Source organism: Cebus imitator, unplaced genomic scaffold (genome assembly GCF_001604975.1).
Source record: "Cebus imitator isolate Cc_AM_T3 unplaced genomic scaffold, Cebus_imitator-1.0 Scaffold30, whole genome shotgun sequence".
In the NCBI taxonomy this organism is placed as follows: domain Eukaryota; kingdom Metazoa; phylum Chordata; class Mammalia; order Primates; family Cebidae; genus Cebus; species Cebus imitator.
The window spans coordinates 6908142-6923033 of record NW_016107345.1 but is presented as its reverse complement, the minus strand read 5'-3'; the positions used below and the strand labels follow the sequence as shown (position 1 = coordinate 6923033).

General features: G+C 34.9%; 1 protein-coding gene across 2 annotated transcripts in view; it reads left to right on the top strand.

The window, feature by feature from the left end:
• PLSCR4 (phospholipid scramblase 4) overlaps nucleotides 1-14892 on the top strand; it is a 43603-nt gene that overhangs the window by 2910 nt on the left and 25801 nt on the right. The window contains exon 1 of one of the 2 annotated variants that reach the window (XM_017523780.2): nucleotides 1906-1933. The exons of the other annotated variant lie outside the window; for it this stretch is intronic. The gene's annotated coding sequence lies outside the window, so the exon portion shown is untranslated. Of the gene's footprint in view, nucleotides 1-1905; nucleotides 1934-14892 lie in introns of those variants that run through there. 2 annotated transcript variants of the gene reach the window in all.

Here is a 14892-nt window from a genome sequence, read left to right as displayed (position 1 = left end):
TAAACAAAATATACAGAAATGTTCATGGTCATATATGACAGCATTGTACTAAAATTCAGTTTTATAGTACTCATCCTTCAGGATGAAAGAGACAGGTATACTGTTCTTTAAAAAGGAAAACGTCTAAGATTGGACTACAAAACTTGTTTTGAATTGCATGATAAGGCTGGGTGGTGGTGATAATGCCCGTCATCACAGCACTTTCGGGGGCTAGGGTAGGCAAATTGCTTGAGCCCAGGAGTCTTAGCGCATCCTGGGCAACATGGCGAAACCACACCTATAAAAAAATTTAAAAATTGGCCAGGCATAGTGGTACTCACCTGTAGTCCCAGCTACTTAGGAGGATGAGGCAGGAGGATTTATTGAGCCTGGGAGGTCAAGGCTGCAGTAAGCCATTCCAGCATGGGCAACAGAAAGAGACCCTGTCTCAAAAAGAAAATAAAATTGCATGACAAAAATGCAGTAAAGACAAGTGTTAAGTTTTGAAAAGATAATTTTAATATAAAATGTTAACACCTTTCATATAAAGAAGACAAAACAAAATGAAAAGCTAACAGAGAAATGAACAAATGACAAACAGGCAGTTCACAGAAATAGAGTTACAAGTTGCTTTCAAACAAATAATAAAAGTGGCCCAGCCTCCTCATTATAAGATATACAGAAAATAAAACATTTTTTAACATATCAGATTGACAACTACAAAAATGTTGATAAAATATTGTATTAGAAATGTAACTTTTTGTCTGGAGTCTAAATTGATTCAAATTCTTTAGAGTGCAGTTTGATAGTATCTTTTAAAAATGTACAAAACTTCGATCCACCAGTTCTGCCTCCAAGAATTTAATGCACAGATGCACAGGAAGAAAATATAATTTTTTTCAGCATTTTTGGTAATAGCCTGAATTTGGATACAATTTAAGTTTTTGTCATTAAGCAGCCAGTTAAATTCATTATGTTGCTCACTTCCTCCTCCTCCTGGATCCTCCTTCCTCCTTAAAAAATAAAATAAATAAAATAAATAAATAAATAAATTCATTATGTTGCAGTCCCTAAAAAGAATAAGGTTATATGAAATTTAATCAACATCAAGACATTTTAACAAACAAAAGAAAAAGACAAAATTGTATTGATTGTCATTTGTATAAAAACCGTATAGATTAGTTTATATATGTTTAGAAACTCTCTTAGAAGACAAAAAATCTAATGTCTATTCTTACCTTTTGAATGGGAAATTGGAATTGGACTAAGGTTTTTTTTTTTTTTTGTATAAATATATTGTGTAAATGTATGCATTGCTGACTCCTTGAATTATATTTGTGTGCGTTTGCACATATGACTTATTTCTTAAAGTCTGTTTTCATAAATGTAAAGTTTCTTATCAAAATGACTTAACTGTAAGCCACATGACATCCTATTTTACTACAATTTTAAATATTAAAAGACTAACTGTATAAGATACAATTAAGTACATATAGGTTACATGTAATTCTAATGAAGATCATGTGTATCTATGGGACATTTCTGCTGCAACATATTTTATCAACATGGACCTACACTTATCTTTTGTGCAAGCCTGGAATTAATTTCTCTAATTCAGCCCATGTGACAGAAACTTATTAAGTTTACAAGATGTCTACAGAAATGACTGAATCCTTCAGTCACTGAACTTTAATCTACTCATATTGAACCCACTGAACTATCCAGTTCCCTGTAGCCAAGAAACCCATAATACCAATCAACACAGTCCACTATAGGATCCAAGAAATTTGGGTTAAAATCTATAAAGAGGATAGTACTTGGGAAGGTGTGCATAAAATTTCATCTTTGATGAACATGCAAGTATTTTTAGTTACAGATTCACTACAAGAGAGTACATTGTTAGGTTTTTAAAATTATTTTAAAAACTCAGTTTATATAATCTATTATACATTTATTGTAGAACATTTAAAGAGGAAATGTTTATATCTTAGCATATTTCCTCCAGGTTTTCTATACTTTTTAAAAACATTCTATCATCATGATTTTCTAGATTATATGTTTAACATCTGAATGTAAACATTTAATGATTTTTACAAAACTATTTGTTACTATATTTTTAAAGAAATATGATTTTATCATAATGTTCCACTATAATATGTTTACTTAACAATTGTACTTGATATTTTTGTAGTTTACAATTACTATTATTTTCGTTATGTATTCCTTCTGTGAAAATGAGAATCTATAACTTAAAAATCTTTTATAGCATATTTTGGATTTATTTTGAATTTGATATAGAGGAAATTTACTTGGGTTTACAATTGAGATTTGAGAAAAAAATAGATATGTCTTATTTATATTGGTAAATTAAACATTTGATTGAATGTATTATGATTCCTACAGCAGATAGGTTTTTATCTGAATGAGGTAAAATTTCGTAGATCTGTAATTCAGGTTGTATGTGTTGGGGGCAGGAGGGGACATATTAAAATCACCTGGGAAATGGCTTCCATTTTTCCTTCCTTATCTATAGAAGCAGTGATCTGTTTAAGCTTTATCATGAGACTGCAACAATTCAGTAACATCTTCATGCTTCATTTCTATTTCTAGTTTTCTTGCTACTTCTGTCACATCTGCAGGTAGTTAATCCAGTGAAGTCTTGAACCGCTCAAAATCATTCAGGAGGGTTGGAATCCGCTTCTTCCAAGGTCCTGTTAACATTGATATTTTGACTTCCTCCCACGAATCACAAAAATTCTTAATGATATCTAAAATGGTGAATCCTTTTTAGAAGGTTTTCAATTTACATTGCCTAGATTTATCGAAGGAATCTAGGCCTAGCTTTTGGCCTGTCTTTGCTTTCAACATGCCTTCCTCATTAAGCTTAATATTTTCCAGCCTTTTGACTTAAAGTGAGAGATGCACGACCCTTCTTTTCCCTTGAGTACTTAAAGGCATTTGTAGTCCTAATTTCAATATTGTTTTGTCTCAAGGAAAAGAGAGGCCCTAGTATAAGGAAAGAGATAGGAAAATAGTTGCACTATGGAGCAGTCACACCACACACAACACTTATTAATTAAGTTCATCATCTTATATAGGCATGGTTCATGGCATCCCAAAACAATTACAATAGTAACATCAGAGATCACTGATCATAGATCACCATAACAGATTAACTGTAATGAAAAAGTCTGAAATATTGTGATAATTACCAATATGTGACAGAGTAAAACTTGCTGTTCTACAAAATGGCACTGATAGACTCCTTAATACAAGGATGCCACAAACCCTCATTTGTTTTAAAAAATGGAACATCTGTGAATCACAATATAGCAAAGCATAATAAAACAAGGCATGCCTGTACACAATGAGATATACTGAGGATGGGATCCAAGTCAACATGAAATTTATGTTCCGTTATGTTTTAAACACATAGCCTGAAAATAATTTTATACAATATTTTTGATAATGTGTATGAAACATTTGTGTACATTGAACCATTAGAAAGCAAAAGTATCAATATCTCAATCACCCATGTGGACAATCTGTGGCTATTTGGCATCACCGTCATTCCTGACTCTAAATTTATTATGCTACCGATAAGCAATTGTTTTCTTATATTACTCACAAATAAGTGCTTAACAGTAAAAAATAGGATGCATCATTAATATCATATTAATGTTCAAGGTAACTAAACAGAACAGTAGTGTCTCCAGAATGCCTGTATCAGCTGTTAAAAAGCCACCAATAAGCAATGCCAGGCTTTCATTCTTTACCTGCAAAGGTTATTGTTCACTGTATTTTATTATTTTAAGTGAGAAGAAATATCAGAAGTAGTTGGGTGACCAGCAAGTGTTTTCTCTAGAAACGAGGAAGTATTCTGATGGATGACTTCATGTTTCCTCCAGAGTCACCTGTCTCAGTAACAATGGTTTTTGTCTTAGAAGTCTCTGTTGATTTTATAAACTGACACAATTGCTTATTCTGTGATGAATGCATTCTCTTCTAGTCCTTCAATAAACCCGTCATGTATGTTATCTATAGGCACTTTGCAGTGTTAACAGTATCCTCTTCACCTTTCGCTTGTGGCATCATGTTGGTACTCAAAATTTTGGATTTCTGAGTATTTCAGATTTTGGACTTTTGGATTAGGGATGCTTAGTCTATACAGCATTTTATGTGCCAGAACTCTACATTAATATTCGAATCTTGTCTTATAGAGATCGGTTCTTTTTTGTTCCTTTCTGTTTTTAAGAATAAATGACAGACCAAACGTTTTGGTTTTGTCTTATGTTATTATTTTTTTTTCCAAGAGTTTTGGAGCAGAGTCAGGATCACGATGACAAGAAAGAGATGTATAGAGTTGGCAGAGCATATAGTTAGCAGGAGTTTGAGAAGAGGGGTTTCAGTAGACTTGAGAGATTCTCATGGGAGAAGCAAGATGAAATAGAGATAACAGAGAGGACGAATTCTTACAAATGTTTTTTTCTGAAAATGGTTCAAGTGTCAATTAGGAACTTTTCAGGTTAGATTTGAAACCCCCACCACAGAATTTGTTTTTCCTCACTGAGAAATTGATGGGTTATTGTTTTGGGATTAAAGCCTTGTGGGGCTTTCTCTAGTGGAGCAATAGTTCAGACAAAAGGTAGTAGATCCATTAGATGGCTGGTATAAAAGTAGAAAGTGTCTTTTCCAGTTGCATGGCTATTAACCATAAGGCAGACATCTTGGGGCATAGGGTTCTTAATTTGGGATCCCTGATTTGGAATTAAAATATGTAGGAAGAGCTCCTCTTGGGCCCTGTAGCCCTTGCAACTGTAAAGACATGAACCTGTTTGCCTTTCGTAAGGAATTTTCCCATTGTAGCCATTCTATGTTACTTTTGGTAAGATTCTCCCATTCGTCTAGAAAAGCACAAGTTCTGAGCCTCTAGTTTTTGTACATGAAATTGGCTAGAATTCCCAGATGGTGAAGTTCTAGCCACCGTTGATCAGATAACCATTGATAATCACAGTCTCTCTGTTTATATGCTTAGTTCATGATTTTAAATGTAAATATTGGTATGTTTGAATTTCTTCATGCTTGCTCTCCTTTTTGTTCTTCTTTATCTTATGCATTTTAAGGGCTCTTTAAGGCTATTTGAATTTTTGGTAGCATTTGTTATATTTTAGACTGTATCTTTGTGAATATTGATTTTAGTGTTGACTCTAGGGGCCCGTCCTCCACCTCCCCCGTCTCTTCTAATGTAGAAGTATTAACCATCATGTGTAGGTCCCCATATACTCATCAATTTATGTTATTGTCTTAGGTATTACACCTACATACATTATGAACCTCTCTGAAGAATTTTACAGTTTTTGCTTTCTTCATCAAACTTACTTTGAAGCATTTAAAGCCAAGCATGGTGACTCATGCCTGTAATCCCAGATCTTTGGGAGGCCATGACAGAGGATCACTTGAAGCCCAGAGTTTGTCATCAGCCTGGGCAACAAAGCAAGATCCCTATCTCTACAAAAAAAAATCTAAAAATTAGCTGGGCACAGTGGCATTTGCCTATAGTCACAGCTATCCTGGGGGCTGATGTGGGAGATTCACTTGAACCCAGGATTTAAAGACAACTGGAATGCAGGGAATAGTGTCCTAAGGTTGTGCAGCATGGCAGGGCCCTGTGCCTGGCCCAGCAAACCATTCTTGCTTCTAAGCCTCCAGTCCTATGATGGGAGGGACTGCCTCCAAAGTCTCTGAAATGCCTTCAAAGTATGTTTCCCATTGTCTTGGCTAGTAGCAATTTTCTTCCTTTCAGTTATGCAAATTTCTCAAGCCTGCTTGAATTCCTCCCCTGAAAATGGATTTTTCTTTTCTACCACATGTCTGGGCTGCAAATTTTCTAAACTTTTGTGCTCTGCTTCCCTCTTAAATACAAGTTCCAGTTTTAGATCATTTATTTCTTTGCTTGCACATATGAGCATAGGCTATTAGAAGCAGCCAGCTCACATCCTGATGTTTTGCTGCTTAGAAATTTATTCTGCCAGATACCTGAAAATAATCATTCTCAAGTTCAAAGTCCCACAGATCTCTAAGGCAGGGTACAATAAAGTGAATTCCTTTGTTAAAGTGAACAGAAGTACCTTTGCTCTAGTTCCCAAGAAGAAATCTGTCATTTCCCCCTAAGAATGCATCAGCCTGGACCTTATTGTCCATATCAACATCAGCAATTTGGTCACAACAATTGAACAATTCTCTAGGAAGTTTCCATTTTCCCCTCATTTACCTGTCTTCTTCTGAGCCCTCCAAACTATTCTAGCATCTGCCTGTTACCCAGTTCCAAAGCTGCTTACACTGTTTCAGGTATCTTTATAGCAATGCCCCACTCCTTTGTACCCATTGTCTGTATTAGTCCATTCTTGCAATGCTGTAAAAAAAAAAAAATGCATGAGCCTGGATAATTTACAAAGAAAATAGGTTTAATTGACTCACAGTTCCACAAGCTGTACAGAAAGTGTGATGCTGGCAATCTGCTTGGCTTCTGGGGAGGCCTCAAGAAACTTACAATCATGGCAGTAGGCAAATGGGGAGACAGCACTTCATATGTCTGGAGTAGGAGGAAAAGAGAGATGGGAGAGGTGACACAGATTTTTAAACAACCAGATCTCATGAGAACTCTTATTAAGAACAGCAGTAGGGAGATGGGGCTAAAGCATTAGAAACCACCCCCTGACCCAGTCACCTCCCATCAGGCCCAACCTCCAGCGTTGAGGATAACAGTTCAACATGATATTTGGGTGGGGACACATATCTGAACCATATCATCATCTTTTGATTTTCTTTTTCCACATTAGTGGAGGTTCTTTTTGTGATATAATTTTATATTATAGACATTTGCATGCTGTTTTATGAGATTCTGAGCCTTACAGAAATGCTTTGGAGCTAATTGATTTTCTTAGTGTTTTGGCAGGCAGCCGATCCACTTGGATTGAGGCCAAAAGTTCTGGCTAGCCTTTTGTATGTTATGATTTCAATGTCAGTTAGTTTAATATTCAAAGTCTTTGCCATGATATGTAGATATCTTTTGTGTGTGCATAACCCACGGCAAGTCTGAGACCTGAGCAGTGGTCTCTTTTATTTCAGTTCTAAAGTCTTTGTTAGGATCCGACACTTAGGATCAGATCCATGCATTCATTACTCCTGGATTAGCTGAGGAGTTGATAAACAACTTTATAGGGACAATCCTAAGCTGCATCTTTTCCATGATCTCCTTGATACTTACCAATCTTCTGGGTCTTTCCTATTTTGTTTTCCTGCCAGAAAAAAATGAGGCTTTATTTACCCTTATCATCTCTGTGCATCCCCCAAATTCACTTGCATTCAAGGCAAAGTCACAGGAAGGCTGAGAAAAAAGGCAACAGGGTGCACCTCATTCGTTTTGGGCCACAGCTCCTCCTTGTGTCAAGAGGAAGATTTATCTCCTTTAGTGTTTTCCACACCTGTGGGCCTTCTCTGATACAATTACTGCTTTCTTTACCATGGGACATCCAGGATCTAGAACATGACAGAATGGAGAAAATTAAAAACAAACAAACAAACAAACAAACAAAAAAAAACCTGTGACTTTTCCCACTCATTTGAGCTTTAGTAATGCTCATTCTCCTTCTGGTTTGAGCAGGGGAATGAGTATTTCTTCTCCTGGAGGGCTTCTCCTGGAGCTGTCTCTGCATCTGGTGTCTACTACTATGTTTCAGGATGCCTTGAACCAGTATTGGACCAGGGATACCAGAGAAAAATGTAAAACTTGCTCTCGTTGGATGGTACTTTTTCTGGCCTTCTCTCCCATGTTCTTGCTACTTTTTAATTTTCACAGCCTTCAAATAGCTCGTCATTCATTCTCTTTAGGTTAATTAATTATATTTAGTGGGAGAGACAGGTTGGTGTCTGTTTACTGCATCTTATCCATAACTGGAACATATGACCTATTTTGTTTTTTGGTTTTTTTAGTTCGTGGGTAATTTCTCTTCAAATGATAAATATATTTCAAAACCTTTACCAAATGGAATTTGAAAGAGAACCCAGAAGAACAGCCTACTTAACCATTATAAAGTATAGTAGTGAGGTATGCTGGATGGTTTGAAAGCAACATGAGGGTGATGGGGTGTGAAGGAGAAGGCAGCAAGTATACAGAAGGTAACTTTCAGTAGGGTTTGTTTTGTAGAATACTAACTTGGCCTCTGAAAAATATTTCTGAAAAAATATTTCTGAAAAATATTAGAAATTTTCATTTAAAAGACTTCCTACTTACTGTTGGGCCTCATTCAATTTAGTTTTAAATTGAAATGTAACAGCAGTTATCTGTTCAAAAATTTTGAAATATGACTGTTTTACCTACCTTTTCTAGTACCGTGGTTTAGTGTTATAAATAGTTTAACATATTCAGTTATTTCTACAAAGCAGGGTTCCCAAGATAGTATGTGGCTGAGAGAATTATATTTTATAATATGTATTATGAGCCAAACAATGAAATAATATAGATGAATGTGAAAGTGCCAAAATACGCAAATTGAAAAGGAACTGTTTATTATGTAAATTAATGATGAAAAAGCTTTTAAATAAATGAAACTTAAAAATATACAACCTTGTTTTTGTTAAAGAAATTGATGCCTGTAAACTTCATCAATCTTGTGGTACATTATCCAGAATCTATAGACAGTCAAATATGGGAAGTCAAAAGTATGTTCAGAGATGTGGAAGCATAATTCAAGCTTGTAATGTAGATTTTCTTAAAGGATGTAGCACAGGTTTTTATACAGTAAAAAAACCTCATTAGGCAATATTAATTGAGTACCTACCATATGCAGACATGGCTCTATGTACTCCAAATTGGAGTAGAGGAAGTCAAACTATCTTCACAGATGATATAACTCTGTACCTATAGAGAAACTCCCATAGTCTCTGTCAAAGGCTCCTAGAACTGATAACTTGAGTAAAGTTTCAGGATACAAAATCAGTGTAAAACAATCAGTAGCATTTCCATACACCAGTAATGGCCAAATCAGGAACCAATCAAGAATGCAATACCATTCATAATAGCTACAAATAAAACAAAATACCTAGGAATACAGCTAACCAGGGAGGTGAAAGATCTCTACAATGAGAATTACAAAACACTGCTGAAAGAAATCAGAGACAACACAAACACATGGAAAAACATTCCATGCCCATGGATAGGAAGAACCATTATCATTAAAATGGCTCTGCTGCCCAAAGCAATGTACAGATTCAGTCGTATTCCTATCAAACTAACAATGTCATTTTTCACAGAATTTGAAAGAAATGGTTCTAAAATTTATGTGGAACAAAAAGCCCAAATAGCCAAAGCAATCCTAAAGAAAAAGAAGAAAGCCAGAAGCATCACACTCTCTGACTTCAAACTATATTACAAAGCCACAGTAACCAAAACAAGTTGGTACTAGTACAAAAACACATATAGAACAATAGAACAGATAAAAAGTTGCACACTTAAAACCATCTTATTTTTAACAAAGTCAACAATACCAAGCAATGAGGAAAGGACTCAATAAAAGGTGCAAGGATAATGGCTAGCCATATGCAGACGATTGAAACTGGACCCCTTTCTTTCATCATATACAAAAATCAACTCAAGGTGGATTAAAGACTTAAATGTAAGACTTAAAATTGTAAAAAGTCCTAGAAGAAAACCTAGGACATCCATTCTAGAGATAGGCCTTGGAAAATATTTTGTGATGAAGTCTCCAAAAGCAATTGTAACCAAAACAAAAATGGACAAGTGGGACCTAATTAAACTAAAAAGCTTCTGGAGAGTGAAACAATCAACAGAGTAAATAGACAACATATAGAATAGGAGAAAATAGTCACAAACTATGCATCTGACAAAGGTCAAATATCTAGAATCCATAAGGTATTTAAACAAATCAACAAGTGAAAAACAACCCCATTAAAAAATGGGCAAAAGTCATGAACAGACATTTCTCAAAAGAAGACATAAATGTGGTCAACAAGCATAAAAAACATTTTAAACATCAGTAATAATCAGAGAAATTCAAATGAAAACCACAATATGATATGCTATCTCATACCAGTCAGAATGGCTATTATTAAAACGTCAAAAATAATAGATGTCGGTGAAATTACAGAGAAAAAGGAATGCATATGCACTGCTGGTGGCAATGTCAATTAGTTCATCCACTATGGAAAGCAGTTTAGAGATTCCAATAGAACTGAAAACAGGATTACCGTTTGACTCTGCAGTCCCATTACTGGGTACATACCCAAAGGAATATAAATTGTTCAACCAAAAAAATACATACACTTCTGTATTCATTGCAGGACAATAGCAACAACGTGGAATCAACCTAGTTGTCCATCAGTGATGGACTGGATAAATAATATATGGTACATATACTCCATGGAATACTATGCAGCCTTAAAAAGAATGGAGTCATGTCCTATTAGCAACATGAATGCAGCTAGAGGCCATCATCCTAAGGGAATTAACACAAGAACAGAAAACCAAATACTGTATGTTCTCATTATAAGTGGGAGCTAAACATAGAGTACACGTGGATACAATGAGGGGAACAATAGACACTGACGCCTTCTTGAGGGCAGAGGGTGGGGGGCGGGTAAGGGTTGAAAAACTACTGTCAGTTACTATGCTCACTACCTGGGTGATGAAGTCATTTGTACACCAAACCCCACTGACATATAATTTACCCATGTAACAAACCTGCACTTGTTCACCCTGAACCTAAAGTAAACATTAAAAAAGGAAAAATAATAACAAAGTACTGTACCACAAAAACATGCTTAAAATCTCTTCCCTTACGGAGCTTACCTTCTAGCTGAAGCGTCTTTCAAATTTAATTCTCTTTAAGGTTCTTACTTCTTTAAAACTGTTTACTCTTATTCCTGCTAATTTTCTTTCTCCCATCCCTCTCTTTCTTTCCCTCTCTCAGTGTCCTTACTAGGAGGCTTCGTCTCCACTGTCCCTCCTCCTCTACTCCTCCTCACTTTCTCTGTTACACAGCAACACCTCTAAGCAAGAAAGAGACAATAGTATTTTCTTTTTGGTCCAGCGACTTTGTCCGGCCATAGTAGGATGGCAAAGACCCCAACACTCCCTTTCATAAATACTATCTCCCCTTGGGTTACTTTCCAGGGAGGAATGTGTGGAGAATGCCAACAAAAAGTATCTTTCAGATGAACTATGTTTATCTGATGAGAAATGTTTTTTTAGAATTCTTTGTGAAAAGAACTCTTCACCTATCTCACTATATTTACTAAAATACATAAACTGCCTCAGTTTAAAATTAACAGCTAGCTTTTTTATTATCCATGGTAAGGTCACATATGAATTAGTTATTTGAAATCCACAAAACTTTTGCTGAGCTGCACTAGATGGATTGATACAAATGCTTCACCATTACTGAAAAACATCTCAAAGACCAGGCCCACCCAATTGTGAAATGAATGCTGTACTCAAATAAAAGCATATTTTAACTAGTCATTTCTGAATTTTTGATTCTACCAAACTTATCACCAGAACAGCCATTTTACAAAGACAGAAAAAAGTGACTCATTAAATTGTATTTACTTTTCTAGTCTGTTTTTCCACTCCATCCTACCTCAAGGATAAACACGGAAGAGTTCTGGTATGGACAAAAGACAGGTAGCTGTAGTGAATAAGAAGAAGGCATGCCTCATGAAGCAGCCACATACTGTGGCCTTCAGGGAAGTAGATTGCTGGGTCAGATCCTGGTGGTACATCTTACTAGCTGTGACCTTGGAAAGGCCTTCATTTGAATTCTCTGTGCCTCAGTTTCTACCTTGGTTGTAATGCCTTTATTTTTAAATGAAATTAAATGGATAAATATTTGTAAACTGTTTATGAAGCTGGTTTTTAATGTTTTTTGTTAAATACAATTTAAAGATAGACGGGGATCAGTAATGAAATGAGATTCTGATTTATTAGCCACAAAAATAATAATCTCAGCCTTTTTTATACTAAGAAATGTTTTTTAAAGATAAGTAAAAGAACACATAAGTCTAGTGCTTTACTGCAGAAATCTGGTTATACCCTAAATAGGTAAGATTTGGAATGGGTCAGAGGCCATACTCTCTTTTAGAAGGGTAGTAGCCCAGCTATTTTAATATTCAGTCTAGAATCCACAGGTAACATGCTTTTAAACCTGCAATTTGGGGCTGTTTGCCTAGGATTCATTAACTTTCCATTTGTCTTTATGTTGTTGTATTGGAATAAATGAATAGAAGTTTTATATGTTCTGATTAGTAATAGGCATTTAAAGAGTAACTTACAGAGGGAAAAGTGGGAAATCCTTTTAAATCTTAAAGTAAAATCTTTAAGTTTAAATTTACTTAAAATTACTTTTAGTAAATACAGTCCTTGGAACCTCCTCTCCTATAATACTTTTACATTAGTGACTCTTTAAAATCTATTAAGCCACCATATAAATTAAACTTTTACTTCCAGGACACACATTTTTAACATTTTTAATATTTAAGGAACTAAGAATTATATTTAACGGCATGATAATACAAAAGACTGTTCATTTATCAAGTTGGCAGTTTAAAGGAATTTAATAGCACTAAGACTGTCACTCACCTGTGATTTGGGTTTAAACTGAGACTTGCTAAAAAGAAAATAATTTGTCAAAACGTTCCCTACATTGTAAAAAAAAAAAATAACTTATAGAACATGAATCCTAGTGAAATAATTTTTTAAATAAGAGAATAGACAGAGATATGCTGAATCATTTATATAAAGGTATATTTTACAGCATTAATCATAATACCAGAAAAGCAAAACTAACAAAAATGAAATGGTTTGATTAAACAATTATTGGTACCTTACATTTAAAAAGTGGTCAGTTCACAATATGTTTTTCAGAATTTTTATTATCCCTGCCTGCATACACATAAAAACCAAAAACCTGTACACCACACACACACACACACACACACACACACACACACAGACACGCACAGAAAATCTACCACAATTTTAAGAATAGTTATTTTGAGAAAGTTAAACTAAGGACATATTCACATTTTTATATTTTATTTCTTGATTTTCTAAAAATGAAAACATACTCCTTTTGTAATCAGAAATATGTATGTATGTGTGTGTACCATTGTAACCATTACACAATTACTATTATTTTTACTTTTTTAGCAGTCTAAGTACAGTATTGCAATTCAGTCTGACTCTAAACACCCAGAGTTTGTAACTCAAGACTGCCTTCACTTCAGGCAAGTTTGGGATCTCCAGGCCACCCACACTTCTGACCAACTAGCTACAAATTCAGGTGTTGTCATCAACCCCTCAAGTATGATCATTTTCTAGAATGACTCACAGAACTCAAGAAGGTGCTCTACTGATGATTAAAGTTTTATTATAAAGGACAAAAATCAGGACCAGTCAGTTGAGGAGATCCATGGGGTGAGTCCTAGGAGGGTCATAAACACAAAGCTTTCATGCCATCTCTCTGTGGGTTAGGATTTATCACACTCCCAGCACATTGATGTGTTTACCAGGAAGCTAACTAGAGTCAGATTTTTTATTGAGGTTTCATGACATTGGCATGATTACTTGAATTACTGGCTTCATGGTTGAACTCAATCTCCAGCCCCCCATCTCCCTGGAGGTCAGGCAAATATGATACTACTCAAAGCTCCAGTTCTCTAATCACACTGTGATTTTTTTTCTGGCATGATCGGTCCCCCTATTCTGTTATCACCTTAGTAAAAGTCAGGTATGGTCTGAGGGCCCACTCAAATTCTAAGAGTTTAGAAGTTGCTTTCCCGGAACCCAGGACAAAGACCAAAATAATTCTCTTTTATGCAATACTGTACTAAGTTACATATGATGACTAAAATTGAATAGCTATCGTTTTCTATGAAGATAGAAGAAAATAATGCATCAGACATTTAGCAATGTCCAGTAGGCACCTCTTTTTAAATATGAAAATAATGCATCAGACATTTAGTAATGTCTAGTAGATACCTCTTTTTAAAGCTGGGTGTATACATTTTCTTAGACCTATTAGCGCTTATATTCACCCAACCTAGATACTTGTGATATATTAAGGGGATTATAAAATTTAAACATTTAAATAGTATTTATATTTTTATTTAGTTTCAAAAAGATTTTCTTATACATAAAATGTTTTATTTCTTCTAATCACTTACACATGTTAGCTCAGTTGCATCTTATACCATGAAGTACTATCCTAATATAGACAAATATTCAATTTTCATAGTACAAAATTATAAAAAACACCTCAATATTTATATGTTGATGTAATGAACACTATATTCTTTTACTTTTTGGAATATGTCACTAATATCTTAATTTGCTGATCTTTTTAAAGTTTACAAGATAAATCCATCATCTGAATAATATAATTAATGTCACTATCCTGAACTGAAAGCAAATTTTGTAGCCACTTAAGGTGTACCCTAACTCATTTGTCTTTGATGGAGCTACAAATAGAGAAAAGCCCTTTGGCAATATCTCCAATTTTTTTTTCTCCCCACTCCTTCCACTTTGAAATTCATTACAAACAGTGCTCATGAAACCTCATTTGCTGGAATCTTACTGGTTATAGAAGATGGGAATTAGTGGTGTCAGCTCAGAACCCAGAGTAAAATCTTACATGTGGATGCTCAGTAGTACATGCTGAGTGGCTCACTGGCAGACAGCTTTTTTTTTTTTTTAATTTCACAGTTAAACACACACATTTATTATTGATCTCTTTATCAGTTAGTATGTCTTACTAGTGAAATTGTAATAATCCAAGTTTACTGAGGATTTTTTTATATGGCAGGCAGTGTTTTAAGTGCTATACAGATGTAATTGTT